At 33.4% G+C, this 19,037-nt stretch overlaps 1 long non-coding RNA gene across 2 annotated transcripts in view; it reads left to right on the forward strand.

The window, feature by feature from the left end:
* The first annotated feature begins 620 nt into the window (after positions 1-620).
* Positions 621-19,037, forward strand: part of LOC112824057 (uncharacterized) — a 40,386-nt gene continuing 21,969 nt past the window's right edge. Inside the window, exons 1-3 of one of the 2 annotated variants that reach the window (XR_003208210.1) lie at positions 621-742; positions 4,606-4,725; positions 7,034-7,219. This is a non-coding gene — a long non-coding RNA (uncharacterized lncRNA). Of the gene's footprint in view, positions 743-4,605; positions 4,726-7,033; positions 7,220-19,037 lie in introns of those variants that run through there. The other variant, XR_003208209.1, reaches the window with a different exon arrangement.

Genomic DNA, 19,037 nt, shown 5'->3' on the forward strand with positions numbered 1-19,037 from the left:
AAAGTATTTACTATATATCTTATGACCTTAGTACCACATGCCATATAAAGACAATTAAAGAGATGTAAAGAATTACTCCCTTTGGGTATTTGAGTTATGCCTGGTGCTTTGAGTTCACAATGTAATAATAATTAAATAAAATAATTTATATATATGTAGAGTGTCTCCAAGTTTTCAAAGAATATTGTTCATATTATGAAATAATTACAATAGTCTTTGAAATATCCAAATTGGAGGAGGAAAGAGGACGATTGATTATATGAAGGGACAGGAATTAGAGGGACAATATTCATCCCAAGAGAAGTAAGTGAAAAAATCAAAGCACAGAAGTAGCCAAATAGCTCCTACCCACTCTTTTATTCACCAATTCTTTCAATCCATAATTATCAAATATCTACTATGTTCTAGGGATTCTTCTAGACATTGAGGGTTTAGTAATAAGAAAAAAAACTTGCTCTTATGGAAATTATATTTTAGTACAGGAATACAGACAATAAGAAAATAAAAACAGTGGCATGTGCTAGAAAATCATAAAGCTAGGTGATGTAATAATAGCACATAACTATGTAGATACTTCAGACTTGGTGGTGTGTGAAAGTTTTACTGAGGTAGTATTTGAGAATAGAGACGACTGAATAACACAAGGTTGTGAACAATATCAACATAACAGAAAGCATTCAGAGTAACAATTCAACATCTAGATGAATTTGTAGTGATGAAGGATCTAAAAGTTAGGCAACAGGTATAAAGTGTAATTGTCTGGGAAATGGTACAAGATAAAGACCATGATATAAGTGACAGGGGGCATATCTTATAAGCAGGGATAAAGAGGAAATTTTGTGATTTATTTTCATTAAAATAAGTCTGGTTGTTGATAGAGATTGGATTTGGGGTTGGCAAAACTAGACACAGCATGATTAGGTAAGTGAGTATTATAGAGGTCTATGTAAGAGAGAATAATGACTTATAATCATGCAATAGATGTGGAAATGGAAAGAAATTGATCAATTAAGATAAGTTTTGGAGTTAGATATAATGAATTAGCCAATGGATTAGATATGATGGCTGAATTAAAGAGAAATCAATGATTACTTAGAGGTTTTTTGTTTTGTTTTTTGCTTAAACAAGTGGGTAATTTATTGATATGGATGGAAGCCTGTGGGGAAGAATAACTTTGGGTAGAGTGAGGAAATTGAGAATTCAGCATTAATTTTAAAATATCTGTTAAATGATGTAAATATATAGATCAATGATTGAAAGATAGATATATGATAGATCAATGATAGATAGATAGAGATAAAATCAAGAAGGCAGTTAAATATCTGCCTAGAATTTAAGGAATAGATTAAGGTTGGAAGTGTTTTTGGAGATTACTGGGATGTGGAAGGTAATTAAAGATATAAAACTGGGTTCATTTACTCAAATATGTTATACATACAGAAAAGAAAACAAATCTAGGCTAGGCACGACAATATTTAATAGATGAAGAGAGAGGCAAAGGAACAAGGAAAGATGATTGAGGATATTGGGTTAAGGGTGATAATTTCGAGTGGATTAGTAGATGACAAAATAGTATACCTGAAATACTTCTGAAATCACCACATAAATTTTTGAAATACCTTTCATTTTGATTAATTGGTTGATTGAGTGGTAATCAATAAAAATTAGCTTTATTATTTTTGAGTTATTTTATGTTGTCTTTACCATATATGTCTACCAAAACATTAAATGTAAATGTACCTTGGCAATTTAAACTATGTTTCTTATGTAGATCATCTCTCTTAGAATGCAGAACTTTCTTTATACGGAATTTCTGAACCCATAGTGAATTAATCTGCACCTGCATCTTTGAATTTCCTTGAAAATTTTGTATAAACAGTACAAAAACCCATTTGTATTTTGTGGACATTTTCAGTTGGAAATTTGTTTGTTTGAAAAATTCATGTGATTATTTTACCATGGCAAATACAGGGTCAAATTGTCCAAACCCAAGGAAAAAACAACAATGTAGCTAGATGACTGAGCCATGGAATATGGTTGAATACCCACTGCTTCAATGGGATATGTGGTAGCAACAAAAGGTGGGCATCCTGAGAGTAAGCCACCATGAGCATTTAAGAGTAAAAATATGTCTGATACTACCTGAATTTGGAAACCTTTCTTGAGTCATTTCATTAAAAAGGAAATGTTAAGGGGTGCCTGGCTCAGTCAGTTAAGTGTCTGCCTTTGGCTCAAGTCATGATCCCAGAGTCCTGGGATCTAGCCCCACATCAGGCTCTCTGCTCAGCCAGGAGTCTGCTTCTCCCTCTGCCCCTCACCCTGCTCTTGTGTTCTCTCTCTTTCTCAAATAAATAAGTAAAATTAAAAAAAAAGGCAAATGTTGAAATAGTGAAAAAAGTCACACAAAATCAGAAAAAGATGATTTAATGATTCCCACAATCACTTAATATAATGATTGCCATTTCTTTTTTTTTTTTTAAGATTTTATTTACTTGTTTGACAGTGAGAGACACAGCGAGAGAGGGAACACAAGCAGGGGGAGTGGGAGAGGGAGAAGTAGGCATCCCAAGGAGCAGGGAGCCCCATGCGGGGCTCGATCCCAAGACCCTGGGACCATGACCTGAGCCGAAGGCAGATGCTTAACAACTGAGCCACCCAGGTGTCCCTGCCATTTCTTTTTAAAAAGAACTATTGCTTTTTTTTTATGATTTAATTTTTTTATTGTTATGTTAATCACCATATATTACATTATTTGTTTTTGATGTAGTGTTCCATGATTCATTGTTTGTTCATAACACCCAGTGCTCCATGCAGAATGTGCCCTCTTTAATACCCATCACCAGGCTAACCCATCCCCCTACCCTCCTCCCCTCTAGAACCCTCAGTTTGTTTTTCAGAGTCCATCATCTCTCATGGTTCATCTCCCCCTCTGACTTACTCCCCTTCGTTTTTAACCAACAATTATAATTTTATTATTCAACTATTTTATGGCTTTGAAATTTTAGGGAGAGAATATTTGATTAAAAATAGATTATTCCCTTTAAAAATCATTTACTTAATTTCTTCTTCAATAATACTTCTTTCAGTTGCTGAGAAATATAGCTTATTTTATAGGGGGGCATTACTGTGGCTCAGTATATGAACATATGGAAGAGCTGTTCCAAAATAGGAGTTATATTTGCAGTGTTTAAAAGAAAAAATAAAAACAATGAAAATAATACAAAACAGAAAGCATTATGAAGTCACTAAACAATAATGTGGGCAATTTCAATACAAAAGTTATGACTTACTACAGCTTAATAGTAAAATTCCTTAAATTACTTAAAATACTATTGTTCATTTTACATACACACAAATTCTGCCTATTTCCAAGAAATTAAGGTAGGTTTATATTTAAATGTAAAAATATAAATATGTAAAAATATAAACAAATCACAAAACAACAAATGGTAGGAAACAAATAATTTTCCTAGAAAATCTAGGCTGAAGGAAGGTCTTATATTTCAGAGCAAAACCTCGTTCAATATTTCTTGGAAGTGAAGGCTAAAAGAAACAGAATGAATGGCAGACACTAAATTATAAATCAAACAGAGTATTTAAATTTTTTAAAAGATTTTTATTTTTTTTATTTATTCATGAGAGTCAGAGAGAGAGAAAGGCAGAGGCAGAGGGAGAAGCAGAGCCCCGCGGAGCAGGGAGCCCGATGTGGGACTCGATCCCAGGACCCTGGGGCTATGACCTGAGCTGAAGGCAGACACTTAACCGACTGAGCCACCCAGGTGCCCCAAACATAATATTTTAATTTACAAAGGGAGGCATTATTTTTTTCTTATCTCTGAGCTCTAGGAAGAATATATTGAAAAATCTTTGTAAATAAAATACAGAAATTTCAAGTAGGTGGTAAATACAATAGCTTTTTTATTTTTCAAAACTGCTAAGAATCTACTCATATTCAATGACTTTGTCCACCTGTGGTAAAGTAAAGGGAATGGTATTAAATAATGATTCAGTTATAGTATTTCTGAGGGAACTTATATTTTATACAATATTTCTTTATCAATACAATAAGTTAGTCATTTAATTTACCAAAGTTAGACCCTTTGGCATATTAGAAGGGGTACGATCAGGACTTATTCTCAGATAACAGAATTAAACCTGGACCACCATTCAAGTCAGGACCTAATATCACCTTAATTATCAAAAGACTGGTGCAATTCAAATAGCATTATTAGTAGAAGGCCTAAATGAATGTCACTGGCTTAAACACAAAATCAGAGTTTTCTAGAGATAGCAAACTCTCACAGTTAAACTAATCCTAGTGCTACCATTCAAGAGCAACTTCATCTGTTGAGAGGGTAAAGGAATTTTTAAATACAACTAAATAATTTTTCTAATGAGGGCTAGAATATTTACCCATTGATAGTTAACCCCATAATTTTTAAAGGATATCAAAATTATTCTCTTCTTTACCAGATGTCTATTTGTATAGGTTGGTGAAACCACAAGTTTTTGAAATTGAAGAATTGCTATATTCTAGATATATTCTTAACTAAAGTTAATACAGTAGTCCTGCCTTATCCATGAGTTTGCTTCCCATGCTTTCAGTTATCTGTGGTCAACAGCAGTCCAGAAGCAGATGATCCTCCCTCTGACTTACCACCATAAGGCCAAGAAGACTACATCACAATGATTTGGTCATTCCCCTCAAGTCCTGTCATCACATAGGTATTTTATCATCTCACATCATAAGAGGAATGAGCATAGTACAAAAGATATTTAGAGAAAGAGCCCATATTCACATAACTTCTATTATAGCATATTATCATAATTATTCTATTTTATCATCATTTATTGCTATTAATCTGTTAATATGCCTAATTTATAGATTAAAATTTATCATAGGTATGTATATAATATTTGTATTACTATATTTTGTTATTTTTAGATCTAGATAACTATTTTCATTATATAACTTTTAAAGGAGTTATTTCTGGCATATTTAGAAAACTCTCATATTTGGGATACATCAGGAGAAAAATATAGATGGTGCACTTTCTGAAACTTTGAAAATATGGGATTGTTATTTTATTGGCTTTAGATGAGTAAGATGAATTGTCTAGATATAGAAATTTGAGTTTATAACATTTTCCTTCAAATATCTGCAGATGATGCTTCATTGGCTCAGTGTTGTTCAGCAGACGTCTGATGTCACACAGAGAAATGTTTAAAGTCATCTCTTTTTCTTTCCTGGACATTTGAACAATGTTTTCTTAAAATTCAAAAGTTTTATATATTCTATATATAATATGTAAATCTTATAGAAATGCATAATAATTTATGCATATATACATTTAAAAATTTTGATATTACCTGTGCTCTTTCAATGTGCAAACTCATATTTTTTCTACACAGAATGTTTTGTTCTCTTTTTCTTACGATTACTGTAACATCAATAATCTGAATATTAAGTTTGTATTATCTATTTTACATATTTATCAACTTCTGCTGCATCAATGTTATTTTTTAAATTTTATTATGTTATGTTTATACGTCCTTCTATATTTAAGTCTGAAGGATTGTTCTCCATTTTGCGGATTTAATACTATGCATTGCCAATTATGGTCATTAATGTTTCTAATTCAGATTAAATGTTTGATATTGGATATATCTCTTCAAGTCTCATTTTACCTCTACTTATTTCATAATCTGATCTCTACTAATTCCAGAATGTTGTCTCTTTATTTCACCAATTATCCAATTTGTTTAAGAGTTATCAAAACACAAAGGAGGTGTTTCTAAAAATGTACCTTCAATAATTTTTGCCAAATTATGCTTTCCTATGATATTTTTCATAATCCCCACTTTACCATATAAGAAAGAACACAAAATTTATAATTATTCACATGGCTTGGTGATTCTCAAGTTAAATGTATATCGGTATAGGGGCTCCTGGGTGGCTCAGTTGGTTAAGCATCTGCCTTCAGCTCAAGTCATGAACTTGGGGTCCTGGGATCAAGCCCCACATTGGGCTCCTTGCTGAGCAGGGAGCCTACTTCTCTCTCTCCCTCTGCCTTCCTCTTTGCCTACTTGTGATTTCTCTTTCTCTCTGTCAAATAAATAAATAATCTTAAGTATGTATATATATATATATATATATATATATATATATATATATATATTCTCTCCCTCTCTCTCTCTCTCTCCCTCTCTCTCTCTATATATATATATAATAGGGACAGACTCTTAAAATGTAATTAATGGGCCCCACTTACCCTACTGAAAAATATATTTTCTGAGGTTATGAAAGACTGTAGTATTCTTCACAACTGATTCTCCCTTCCTTGAAAAGAAATATACATATACTATATGGTTTGTAGTATATTCCTAATGGTATCTTGCTTTGGAGAATAGAATGTAAGTCTGTGTAACACATGCAACATCCAAAAGTGCATTTCAAATACAATTCTTTTTTTTTTAAAGATTATTTATTTATTTATTTGAGAGAGAGAATGAGATAGAGAGAGAGCATGAGAGGGGAGAGGGTCAGAGGGAGAAGCAGACTCCCTGCTGAGCAGGGAGCCCAATGTGGGACTCGATCCTGGGACTCCAGGATCATGACCTGAGCTGAAGGCAGTTGCTTATCCAACTGAGCCACCCAGGTGCCCTCAAATACAGTTCTGTGCATCTCTTGATGCTGACCTCTGTGAGGAGAACAACATGTGCCATGGAGGGGCTGTTCCTTCAGGCAATATCCAAGAACAAGAAAACATGTAGATCAAACTCCAGCAATACTGAGCACTAAACAGATGTTTGTTACTGTCAGTCACTAAAGTTGTGGGGTGTTATCACAACAAAGCTGAGAAATGTGGAGGAAAAAAAGGAGGCTGGGGAATTTATACATTTAACAAGCTTCCAAAGTTAGGCTAGTGAAGGTGGTACCTGGAGCACATGCTGAGAAGCATCAGCCTAGTGGCTGTTAAAAGTATTGCTTATATCACTAATATTTTGTTTGTTTGTTTGTTTGTTGCTGTAGATCCAAGCCACATTTACAGTATCTATCAGTCATTCATGTAGCATGGCTCTGCTGGATGGAGGAGAGATTGCCTGTTCACCATTCCTGAACTTCAGTTTGTGAGGAGGGCATTTTTTCCAGACAATTTGAAACAGTCTGTAATTCTTTTCTTGCCTGAAAACAATTCAATAAAATTGCACCCCCAGAGGGCTCTGTTCTACCCATTCTCTATCAGGATTCCACATCCCAGGATGTAGCGCTCTACTGCTTTCCCACTCCTCCTTCCAGTAACACTGCTGAGAAATTTATTTGATAAGTGATGCAGACAAAAAGAAATACCAATGGGGAGAATAGGAAAATGAAGTTCTTATTGTCTGCCTGCCTCATAAAGCAGATCCGATGTAGTATGAGGCATGGCTATTTTCCTCCAGGTCAGCAAATCATCCATACCTCTGACACAGAGAAACACATTGAGTGTAAAATCTGATTTACTGATTTCTTGCATTGTCCCAATATTCCATACCAGATTTTTTTTTGGTTATTAGAAATCCTCTTAAGTTCTGATAAATTTTTAATCAATTTTCTGAGTTGCCGTTGCTGCTAATAACCTTGTCTTTCTGTGTTTTCAATGGAAGTCTGGGGAAAGCACTGGCTGGCTACTATCTTGACCAAAAAAAATCTAAAATGACCTTGTTTAGATTTTAAGAAGTCACAGGAGCTAAATGACAACTAACATCTGGGGGAAAAGAGATGAATAATCTTGAGTTGAGAATATGAAGTAAACAAGCAGTGGGTTGCAAGCAGTACTGTTATAATGTTGGTCATGTGAAGCTCGGCAGGATATCCTAGACCCTGCAGGAAGCTGCAGTCAAGATTACTATATGCCCTGCAAGTAGAAACAAGTCTATTGTGACTAAGAAACTTGTATTAAAAGATTCAAAGTCAGTTTTAAAAAGAAAGCACAAGTAATTCATTGTACTTATGATGCTTATCAAAGACAACTGGAACAAAGTTTTGACATAAATAATCATTTTGAAACTCAAGGAGTACAAATTTCCAAAATGCAGCCTGTCTGAAATATAAAGACGGTCTTATAACAATTTTTATTACTATAGTCCTAGCAACTTCTATCTAAAGAGGAAAAAATAAGTGTAAAATTAATTCCTCACAATGCCCCTGGCCAAGAGATGACATAAATTTGCCCACTCATTTCTTGCATACAGGGAAATTGAGGCATTTGAATTATGTAGAATAGACACATTATTAGCAATTTTATTATCATAATTTTAGGGGTGAACACATGGCATTTTATAGGTTTTTTTGGCACATACATTTTGAGCTTTCTAAATTGACAACAATAATAGTCTCCTCTTAAAGCAAATTCATTCCCTCTTCTTCTAGAGAACCACAAACATGTATCTCTTTGTTAGAAATACCTCCAGGCTCAAATTGAGAAAATGACTATCCCTGGCTGATCTCAGTCAAGAAAGCAAAGATTTCACATACAATCTGATGTTATACTTCCAGGGGAATGTATTAACTCAGGCCACAGTGATGTATCTGAGGTTTTTTTTCTTAGAGAAAATCATAAAAAATTTATTCACACTTAAAATTATTATTATATGACCCAAGGAAAAGAAATTTAGGGAAAATAACTGAGTAGGAAAGCTTTCTCTAGCATTTTTCACAGCTAGTGGATTCAACTTTATTCTATACCATAAATGGTGAGTATAGAAATTTTTCCTTTAAGGACCTTTCAAGGAAAATTTGTTGCAACCTTTAGAGCTCAATGGAAAGAAGGAGATAAGTCTTGATTTGTCTAGTGAGTAAAATATGCAGTTGAGTAGCAGCTCATGACATATGTTATGCCTTATGAACTGTGTTGAACCATCTTCAGATGGGTATACTTCACATTTATGATTTCTAGAGCATTTAAGTGATTCTAATGAACCCTTGAATATATTTAGTGGCTCATTAAGTGATATTAAATGAGATAGTTTATTTAAAGGATAAGAGTTGTTAACCATAACATAATAATGATTTCTTTACTCAAACTGCTACACTCATAAAAGCACATGGATATAATTTTATTATTTCCAAATTTAAAAACCAATAATTAAATTGCCTATACCCATGTCATGTGCACATCCTAATGAATGGTGCCTTGCCATAAGAATTGATCTGAAAATATGGATAAAAATTAACTAGACTATAATTATGGATGAAAAACCATAATAAAACAATACAGGTCCCATAGTTAGATTTAAAATTTACTGACTGTGGTTAATACAACTCTTTGAGTGCTGGGGAATATAAAATTTTAGTTGACTTTTCATAAATCCTGCATACCTTTAGTTATCAAAAGCAAATTCATACAATTAGCAAAACAACATTTCTTGGTGAGAATTTTCATCAACCCAGGAACTGTAGTAGGTCTAGGCAAAGCAACATATGTTTTATTTGCATCAGGCATGCTTACCTCATGAGCAAAATGGTAGAAAGCCTATGAAACTGACTGGTGGAATCTCATCTCATTGGAATTATGGCTCTTCACAAAAGAAGCTCTATATTGAATGAGTTACATTATGGGGGAAACGTATACACTTCCTTTCAAGACAATGACAGAAGGTCAATTAGAAGTGCTAGTGTTACTTTATTCTTAGATAATTGTGGCCAAGTCAATTTTGAAAACCAGGTAACCAAATGGATTTGTACAGTGTAAAGTTATGGCCATCAAAAAGGTGAGGGGGGTGCGCCTGGGTGGTTCAGTCAGTTAAGCGTTGGCCTTCTGCTCAGGTTACGATCCCAGGATCCTGGGATCGAGCCCCGCATCAGGCCCCCTGCTCCGCGGGAAAGCTGCCTCTCCGTCTCCCACTCCCCCTGCCTGTGTTCCCCCTCTTGCTGTGCCTCTCTGTCAAGTAAATAAATTTAAAAAATCTAAAAAAAATTAATAAAGAAAGGTGAGAGGATTTGGGGAGCAATAATCTCCTTCTTCATAATATAAATTTCCAAAAATTTTATCAGAAATGAATCCAGGAGAGTTGCAAAATTATATACCTAATATCAAAATTGGGTTTTGGAACTGAAACTGAAGAATAATATAACTATAATGCAAGCCATATTGTTATGATTTCTGTAGCATGTGAACCAATCATTGCTATAGTGACTGATAATCAGACTTTAGAAAGGTAATTGAAATAAGACAAAAAAAAAAAAAGGAGGAAGGAAGGAAAGAAAGAGGAAGAAAGAAAAGCAAGCAAGCAAGCAAGAAAGAAAGAAAGAAAGAAAAGAAAGAAAGAAAGAAAGAAAAAGAAAGAAAAAGAAAAAGGAGAGGAGAGGAAAGGAAAGGAAAGAGAAAAACGTATATAGATTGGAAAGGATGTGATAAGACTGTCTTTTTTTTAAGATTTTATTTATTTATTTGACAGAGAGAGATAGCGAGAGCAGGAACAGAAGGGCGGGGAGTGGGAGAGGGAGAAACAGGCTTCCCCCCAAGGAGGGAGACCGATGCGGGACTCGATCCCAGGACTCTGGGATCATGACCTGAGGGGAAGGTAGATGCTTAACGACTGAGCCACCCAGGTGCCCAAGACGGTCTTGTTTGCAGATGACATGATCACCTATGTAAAAAATCTAAAATAAGAAAAATAATAATTTAAAAAAACTGGACTAACAAGCAATTATAGTAAGGGTGCAGGATATAGGGTTAATATATAAAAATTAATTGATTTTCTATATATCAATAATTAATAAGTGGATTATTAAATTAAAGACACAATATCATTTACATTGGTACCCCTTCCAAGAAAGAAATATTTTGGTATAAATCTAAATATTGACAAGATCTATATGAGAAAAAACTACAAAACTCTGATATAAGAACTAAATAAATGGAGAGTGATTTCCTGCTCTTGAATAGAAAAACTCAACATTATAAAGATGTCCATTCTTCCCAACTTGAATTCACAGATGAAAAGCAATCCCAATAAAAATTCCAGCAAGTTAATTCATGGATATTGAAAAACTGCTTCTAAAATTTATATAGACAGCCAAAATAAACATATTAGGCAACTCAATATTGATGAACAAAGTTGCAGGACTGTTATTACCCTATTACATGAACTAAAATACATGAAACAGAGACCAGATAAATAATATAAAAATTAATAAAACTAAGAGCTGGTTTTGGAAATGATAACCAAATCTGAAAAACATTTAACTAGACAAACCAAGAAAAAAAAGAGGGAAGACTCAGATAAAATTAGAAATGAAAGAAGAGACCCTACAAACGATGCCATAGAAATACAAAGGATGATAAGAAGCTACTATCAAAAATTACATGTCAACAAATTGGATAACCTAGGAGAATTTGATATATTCCTAGAAATATACAACCCACCAAAACTGATCATGAGGAAATAGAAAATTTAAATGGACAAAAATCTACAAAGATTAAATTAGGGAAAATATCTCAAGAACAAAGTCTTGCAAAGTTTAGTTCTGACACCAAAAGCCCAAGCCACATAAATAAAACTCAACATGTGGGATTACATCAAACTATAAATCTTCTGCACAGCTGAAGACACAATTAACAAAATGAAAAGCAACATACAGAATGGGAGAATGTATTTACATGCTATATAGTAGAAAATAGGTTAACATTCAAAAAAATATAACAAACTCTGAAACTCAATAGGGAAAACATAGGTAATCTAATTAAAAATGGGCAGAGGAAATATTTTCCTAAATAAAATATAAATGACCAATAAATACATGAAATGCTCCTCAACATTAATCATCAGGGAAATGCAAATCAAAACCACAATAAGACATCACACCTCACATCTGTTACAATGGCTATCATCAAAAAGACAAGAGACAAGTATTAGTGAGGTTGTGGAGAAAAGGGAACCCTCATTCACTGTCAGTGGAAATGTAAATTGTCATAGCCACTATGGAAAACAATATGGAAGTTCCCCAAAAATTTAAAATACAACTACCATATGATCTAGCAATACCATTTCTGGGTATACATCCAAAGAAAATGAAACTATTACCTAAAACAGATATATTCACCCCCATGTTCATTGCAGCACTATTCATAATAACCAAACATGAAACAACCAGGTGTTCATCAGTGAATGAATGGATAAAGGAGATGTGATATATATATATATATATATTAGTTAATATATAATGTATAGAATAGAATATGTATTATATATTATATAAATTACATATAAATATATATTTATACATATAGATTATACATGTTATATAAATATATATTACATTATATATATAATTTGGCCATAAAAAGAAGAAAATCCTGCCATTTGTGAAGAGCATTACTCTAAGCAAAATAAGTCAGATAAAGAAAGAAGATTTTTGTATGGTCTCACTTATATGTAGAATATAAAAAAAGCCAAACTCACATAGAGAGTAGAATGGTGGTTGCCAGGGACTGAGGCATAGGGAAAATGGGATGTTGGTCAAAAGGTAAAAAGTCACAGTTTTAAGAAAAAGAAGTTCTGGGGACCTAATGTACAGCCTTATGACTTTTGTTAACAATAGTGTACTATATAATTGAAAGTTGTTAAAAGAGTAAATCTTAAATGTTCTCACCACAATAAAAGGGAAATATGAGAGGTAATGGATATTTTAACTAAACTTATTTTGTTAAACATTTCAAAATATATACATGTATGCAATCATCACATTGTACACCTTAATATGTTACACAATGTCATGATGTAAATTATATCTCAATTAAGCTACAATAGTCAAGAGAGTGTGGTACTGGGTAAAGAATAGATAAAAGTTCAGTGGGTCAGTTTAGAGAGCCCAGAAACAGACTCATATAAATGCAGTCAACTATTCTTTGACCAAGGAGGAAAAACAATACAATGAGGCAAAGAAGTATGTTTGTTTGTTTTCTGTCAACAAATGGTGCTAGAACAACAAGACATGCACATATCTAACCACAAACCTTATACCTTTCACAAAAATTAATTCAAAATGGGTCAAAGTGTAAAACACAAACTACAGAAATCTAGAGGTAACGTAAGAAAAAGCCCAGATGAACTTGGTATGGCAATGACTTTTTACATAAAACATCAAAGGCACAATTCATGAAAGAAATAATTGATAAGGTGGATTTCATCAAAATTAAATGCCTCATTCTGCAAAAGACAATGACAAAAGAATGAGACAATAAGTCATATAATGGGAGAAAATATTTGCAAAATGTACATCTGATAAAGAACTCCTAATCAAAATATATGAAGAACTTTTAAAACTCAATAATTAGACAACAAACAACCCAATTAAAAAATGATCCAACAATCTTAACAGACACCTCACCAAACAAGATATACAAATGAAAAACAAGCATATGAAAAGATGTTCTACACCCTATGTCACCCGGGAAATGCAAATTAAAACAACGAGATACCACTATGCACCTATTAGAATGGCTAAAATCCAGAATACGACAAAATCAAATGCTGGTGAGGATCTGGAGCAACAGGAACTCTCATTCATGACAGGTAGGAATGCAAAACAGTACAGACACTTTGGTGGACAATTTGGTGGTTCCTTATGAAACTAAACATACTCTTATCATACAATCAGGTAATTGTGCTTCTTGATATTTACACAAAGGAGTTGAAAACATGTCCACAGAAGGGTCTGTACATGAATGCTTATAGCAGCTTTATTCATAATTGCCAAAACATCGAAAAATAAATTGTGATATATCCAGGCAATGAAATATTATTCAGCATTAAAAAGAAATGAAAAATCTAGCTTTATCTATCATTTTTATTTAAATTAAATACCACTTTAGGAACTACTTTTTCATCTTATTAATGTTTTACAAATATCAAGCCATGAAAAAGCATGGAGAAATCTTAAATGCACATTACAAAGTGAAAGAAGTCAATCTGAAGGGCTACATACTGTATGATTCCAACTATATAACATTTTGGAAAAGCCAAAACTATGGATACAGTAAAATAGATTGGTGGTTGCCAGTGACTGAAGGGTAGAGGTGTGAATAAGTGAAGCACAGAGCTTTTACAGGGCAGTGGAAATCCTCTGTATGATACTATAATAGAGTATACATATCATTATATATTTGTTCAAACCCTTAGACTATGTACAAGAGTAAAATCTAAGGTAAACTATGGACTTTGGGTGATTATGATGTATCACTGTAGGTTCATTAATTTTAACAAACATACCTCTCTGGTGGAGGATGTTGATAAAGGGGAAGGCTATGCATGTGTGCAGGCAGAGGGTATATAGGAAATCTTTACACCTTCCTTTTAAATATGCTGGAACATAAAACTGTTCTAAAAATTAAATCTTAAAAAAAAAGTATTTTTTAGGCATAGCTTGTTTCTGTATCTTCTGATGCCAGAAAAAAGACCTAGGATTTAAATACTTAAAGCAAAACTGTAAGTCATTTTCTAGGTTTGCTGATTCCAGCTTTGTGATGTCTTCCTCTTTTAAATTTGCCTTTTATATGATTTTTCTCTATCACTACCTTCTACCTGACACACTTATGTTGTACTTGTCTGGTAATCTTAAATATAACAAATATTCAAGCCAATTGCATAGCTGGCCGTAAAGAGTGAACAAAAGAATAAATGTTTGTCTGGAACAAATGTTAACTCAATATTAAGGACAAATTTTGTAAATTTGAAATCCTGAAATATTATGAACTAGTCTCTTGATGACTATACTATTTCTCTTAAACTAGGTTCACTGTTTCTATAATCTACTAAGGATCATGATGTTTCAGCCTTATTCCTCCATTCCAAGGATCTTTGAATATGTAAGACTCTCTGACTGATATCCGAAGCTAAACCTGTGCTGTCCTCCAGACTCTCCTGGCTATATAGATCATGCCAGCCCAATGCCAGGGAAATAATGTTTTGATGTTTCTGAGCCATTGGGCAGCTGGAGGCACTGCTGTGTAATGGTTAGAAGTAAAGAATCACGAGCAAAATCACTTATGTCTCTGAAATGCTAAATGATTTTTCTAAAATAATCTTAAGCAAATTTGTAAGTTGCAAAATGACAGTTTCCTCATCTATAAAATGAAAGCATAAAAGTATAAACTTTATAGATTTGCTGTGAGTGTTGACTGAAATATATTTGATACGTAGGAAGAATTAAATAAATCATGCTGTTCTTATCCTAGGTATCAATTTCATTTAGAGCTAAATTTCTAGATCAGGAAAGCAAATGCAAGGAGTTCACTTTAAATTCTTATTTCCTTGATAATGGTAAACATCACTCACTTACTCAAAGCCTCTCACACTCCCAGGTATTTGAATCAGAAATCTAACACCACTGTAGGTAGATAACTGCAATTAATTAGAGAGACTATACCTACTTGCTGCCCTTATCTGAGATAATAAACTATGCTTAATTTTGTATTACACAGTAATTTCAAAGCTCTTCTTGAGCTATTGTACTTCTCTCTGCATAATATGCAGATATTTCTCAGTTTTATAAGAAAGCTGACTGGTCTAAACAAAACAAAATTCTAGATGTTTGAATCTCAAACCTGATATTAGTACATATATATAATTCACTGGACTTAAAATACATTTTTAAAGTGTACAAGTCACTGACTTTTTTTTTTTCCTAAGATTTTATTTATTTATTTGAGAGAGAGAGAGAGAGAGAGAATGAGAGATAGAGAGCATGAGAGGAAGAGGGTCAGAGGGAGAAGCAGACTCCCCGCTGAGCAGGGAGGCCGATACGGGACTCGATCCCGGGACTCCAGGATCATGACCTGAGCCGAAGGCAGTTGCTTAACCAACTGAGCCACCCAGGCGCCCCAAGTCACTGACTTTTAATATAGTCACATAGCTATAAGCCATCATGACTCTCTAGATAGAGAATATCTTCACTATCCAAAAAAGAAACTGCATACCCATTAGCAGTCACTGTTACCCTCTTTACCCAGCTCCTGGCAACAACTACACCATTCTGGACATTTCATATAAATGTAATAATAAAATATTTTTTTGTCTGTTTTCATTCACTTAACATTCATGTTTTCAACTTTCATCCATGTTGTAACATACATCTGTATTTCATTCCCTTCTATTGCTGAATATTATTCCATTTCACAGATATATTTTCTTTATCCATTCATCAATTGATGGATATTGTGTTTTCCATTTTGGGGCTATTATTAATAATGTTGCTAAGGACATTAATATGATAATTTTTGTGTAGGTGTGTTTTCAACTATCTTTTGCATATATCTAGGAGTGGAACATTTTGAAGAACATTAATATTTTGAAGAACTGCAAAATGGTTTTTCAAGGCACTTTTACTGCTCTCCATCCTCACCAGGAATGTATGAGAATTCCGATTTTTCCAAATCTTTGCCAACACTTGCTGATATGCATCTTTTTTTTATTAGGGCCATTCTAATAGATAGGAACTAGTAACATATTGTGTTTGACTTGCATTTCCCTAATGAATAATGATGTTAAGTTTTTCTTTATATGCTATTGGCCACATGCATATCTTCTTCGGATAAATATGCGTTCAAATCCTTTACCCATTTTTTTTTAATCTTTGCATCGATAAGTTGTAAGACTTCTTTATATATTTGGCAAACTAGGCTCCATCAGATATTTTATTTGTAAATATTTTCTCCCATTCTGTGCATTGTCTTTTTGCTTTCTTGATGGTATTACTTAATTTTGAAGTCTAATTTATCTAATTCCCATTTTCTCACTTAAACTTTTGGTATCTTATCTAACAAACCATTGCCTAATCCAAGATAATGAGAATTTACTATGTTTTCTTCTAAGAGTTTTATAGTTTAAGGTCATATTTAGGTTATTGATTTTTTTCAGTTAAATTTTATATATGGTGTGAATTGGGGTCAAATTCCATTTTTACCACATGGATATCCACTTTTCCCAATACCATTTGTTGAAGACTATTATTTCCCAATTAATTATCTTGGCACATTTGTCAAAAAGCAATTCCTCATAAATATATGGCTTTATTTCTGAACTCTTATTTGTCTTCCATTGATCTACTAACCTGTCTTTATGCATGTCACATTCTTGGTTATTAAAGGTTTTTTTTAAGATTTATTTATTTATTTTAGAGAGAGGGAGAGACTGCAAACAGGTGGTGGGGCAGAGGGAGAGGGCAAGGAAAAGAATCTCAAGCAGAGTCCACACAGAAAGCCTGAAGTGGGGCTTGATCTCATGACCCTGAGACCAGGACCTGAGCTGAAATCAAGAGTGGAATGCTTAACCAACTGAGCCACCCAGGCGCCCCTTGGTTATTATTCTTTTACAATCACTTTCATAATAGGCTAGTGTGAATCTTCGAACTTTGATCTGTTCTTATTTTGTTTTTGTTTTTTTTAAAGTCTGGATCTCTTTTTTCATATGAATTTTAAAATGTCTTTTTAAAATTTCAAAAAAGACAAATGGCATTTTGATAGGAATTGCATTGACCCTTTAGATCAATTAGAGAGCATTGTCATCTTAGCATTATAGCCCATGAATATGGGCTATAATGGCTATATTCCATTTATGTAGGTTTTCTCTAATTTCTTTCAATGATGTTTTGTAGTTTTCAGTGTGCAAGTCTTGCTTTTTTTTTGGTTAAATTTTTCCTAAATTTATGCTTTTTTATACTATAATAAATGGGATTATCTCCTTAATTTCATTTTCATGCTGTTCATTGCTAGTGTATAGAAATACAGTTGGATTTTGTATATTGATCTTGTATCCTATAAACTTGAACTTTTTGTTAGTGTTAATTGCTTTTGGGAGGAATGGTTCTTGGAATTTTCTATATACAAAATCATTCCATCTGGAAATACAAGTAATTTTACTTCTTCCTTTCCAATTTAGATGCCTTTTATTTTTTAATTTGATTTTATTATTATTTATTTATTTATTTATTTATTTTTGTCTAATTGCCTTGGCTAGAACATGCAATACAATGTTGAATAGATGCAGTGAGTGTGAACAACCTTTCTTCTTTCTGATGTTATAGGGAAAGCATTCAATTTTTTGCCAGTATGTATGGTGTTAATTGTGGATTATTTTTTAGATACATTTTGTCATATTGAAGAAATTCCTTTTTTTTAAGATTTTATTTATTTACTTGAGAGAGAGAGAAAATGTGAGCAGGAGGGGAGGGGCAGAAGGAGAGGGAGAAGCAGACCCCAACCTGAACAGGGAGCCTGAGATCAGGCTGGATCCCAGGACTCCAGGATCATGACCTGAGTCAAAGGTAGATGCTTAACTCACTGAGCCACCCGGACCCCCAAGAAAGTTCCTTTCTATTCTTTTTTGTTGAGTGCTTTTATCATGAAACACTGTTGAATTTTGTCCAATGCTTTTTCTATATCGAGATGATTATGCATTTTTTAAAAGATTTAATTAATTTATTTATTTGAGAGAATTCAAGCAGGGGCAGGAGGGGCAGAGGGAGAGTCAAGCAGACTCTATGCTGAGCACAGAGCCCAACTTGGGGCTTGATCTTAGGATCCTGAGATCATGACCTGAGCTGAAATCAAGATTCATACACTTAACCAACTGACCTTAACACCCAGGTGCCCCAATTATGTGTTTTTAATATAATGCATCACATTTGTTGATTTTTGAATGTTTAATTGATTTTGCATTCCTAGGATAAATTCCATTTCGTTACGTTATATAATTATTTTCATATGTTTCTTGATTACATTCATTAGCATTTTTGAGTACTTTTGCTTCTATACTCATAAGGGATATTGGCCTGCAGTATTTTTTTATTGTGATATCTTTGTTTAGATTTGGTATCAGGGAAACACTGGTCTCATGGAATGAAGGATAATATGGGAAGTACTTTATAGTAATATGGGAAGAATTACCTCCTCTTCTATTTTTTTGGAAGAGCCTGAGAAGGACTGTGTTTGCATGTATGTGGGTTGTTAAACTTGTTTACATTCTTCTCTAAGTAGAAAAATATGCATTTTTGG

Source organism: Callorhinus ursinus, unplaced genomic scaffold (genome assembly GCF_003265705.2).
Source record: "Callorhinus ursinus isolate GAN/ISIS: 27379988/994484 unplaced genomic scaffold, GSC_fseal_2.0 scaffold9, whole genome shotgun sequence".
Classification (NCBI taxonomy): Eukaryota; Metazoa; Chordata; class Mammalia; order Carnivora; family Otariidae; genus Callorhinus; species Callorhinus ursinus.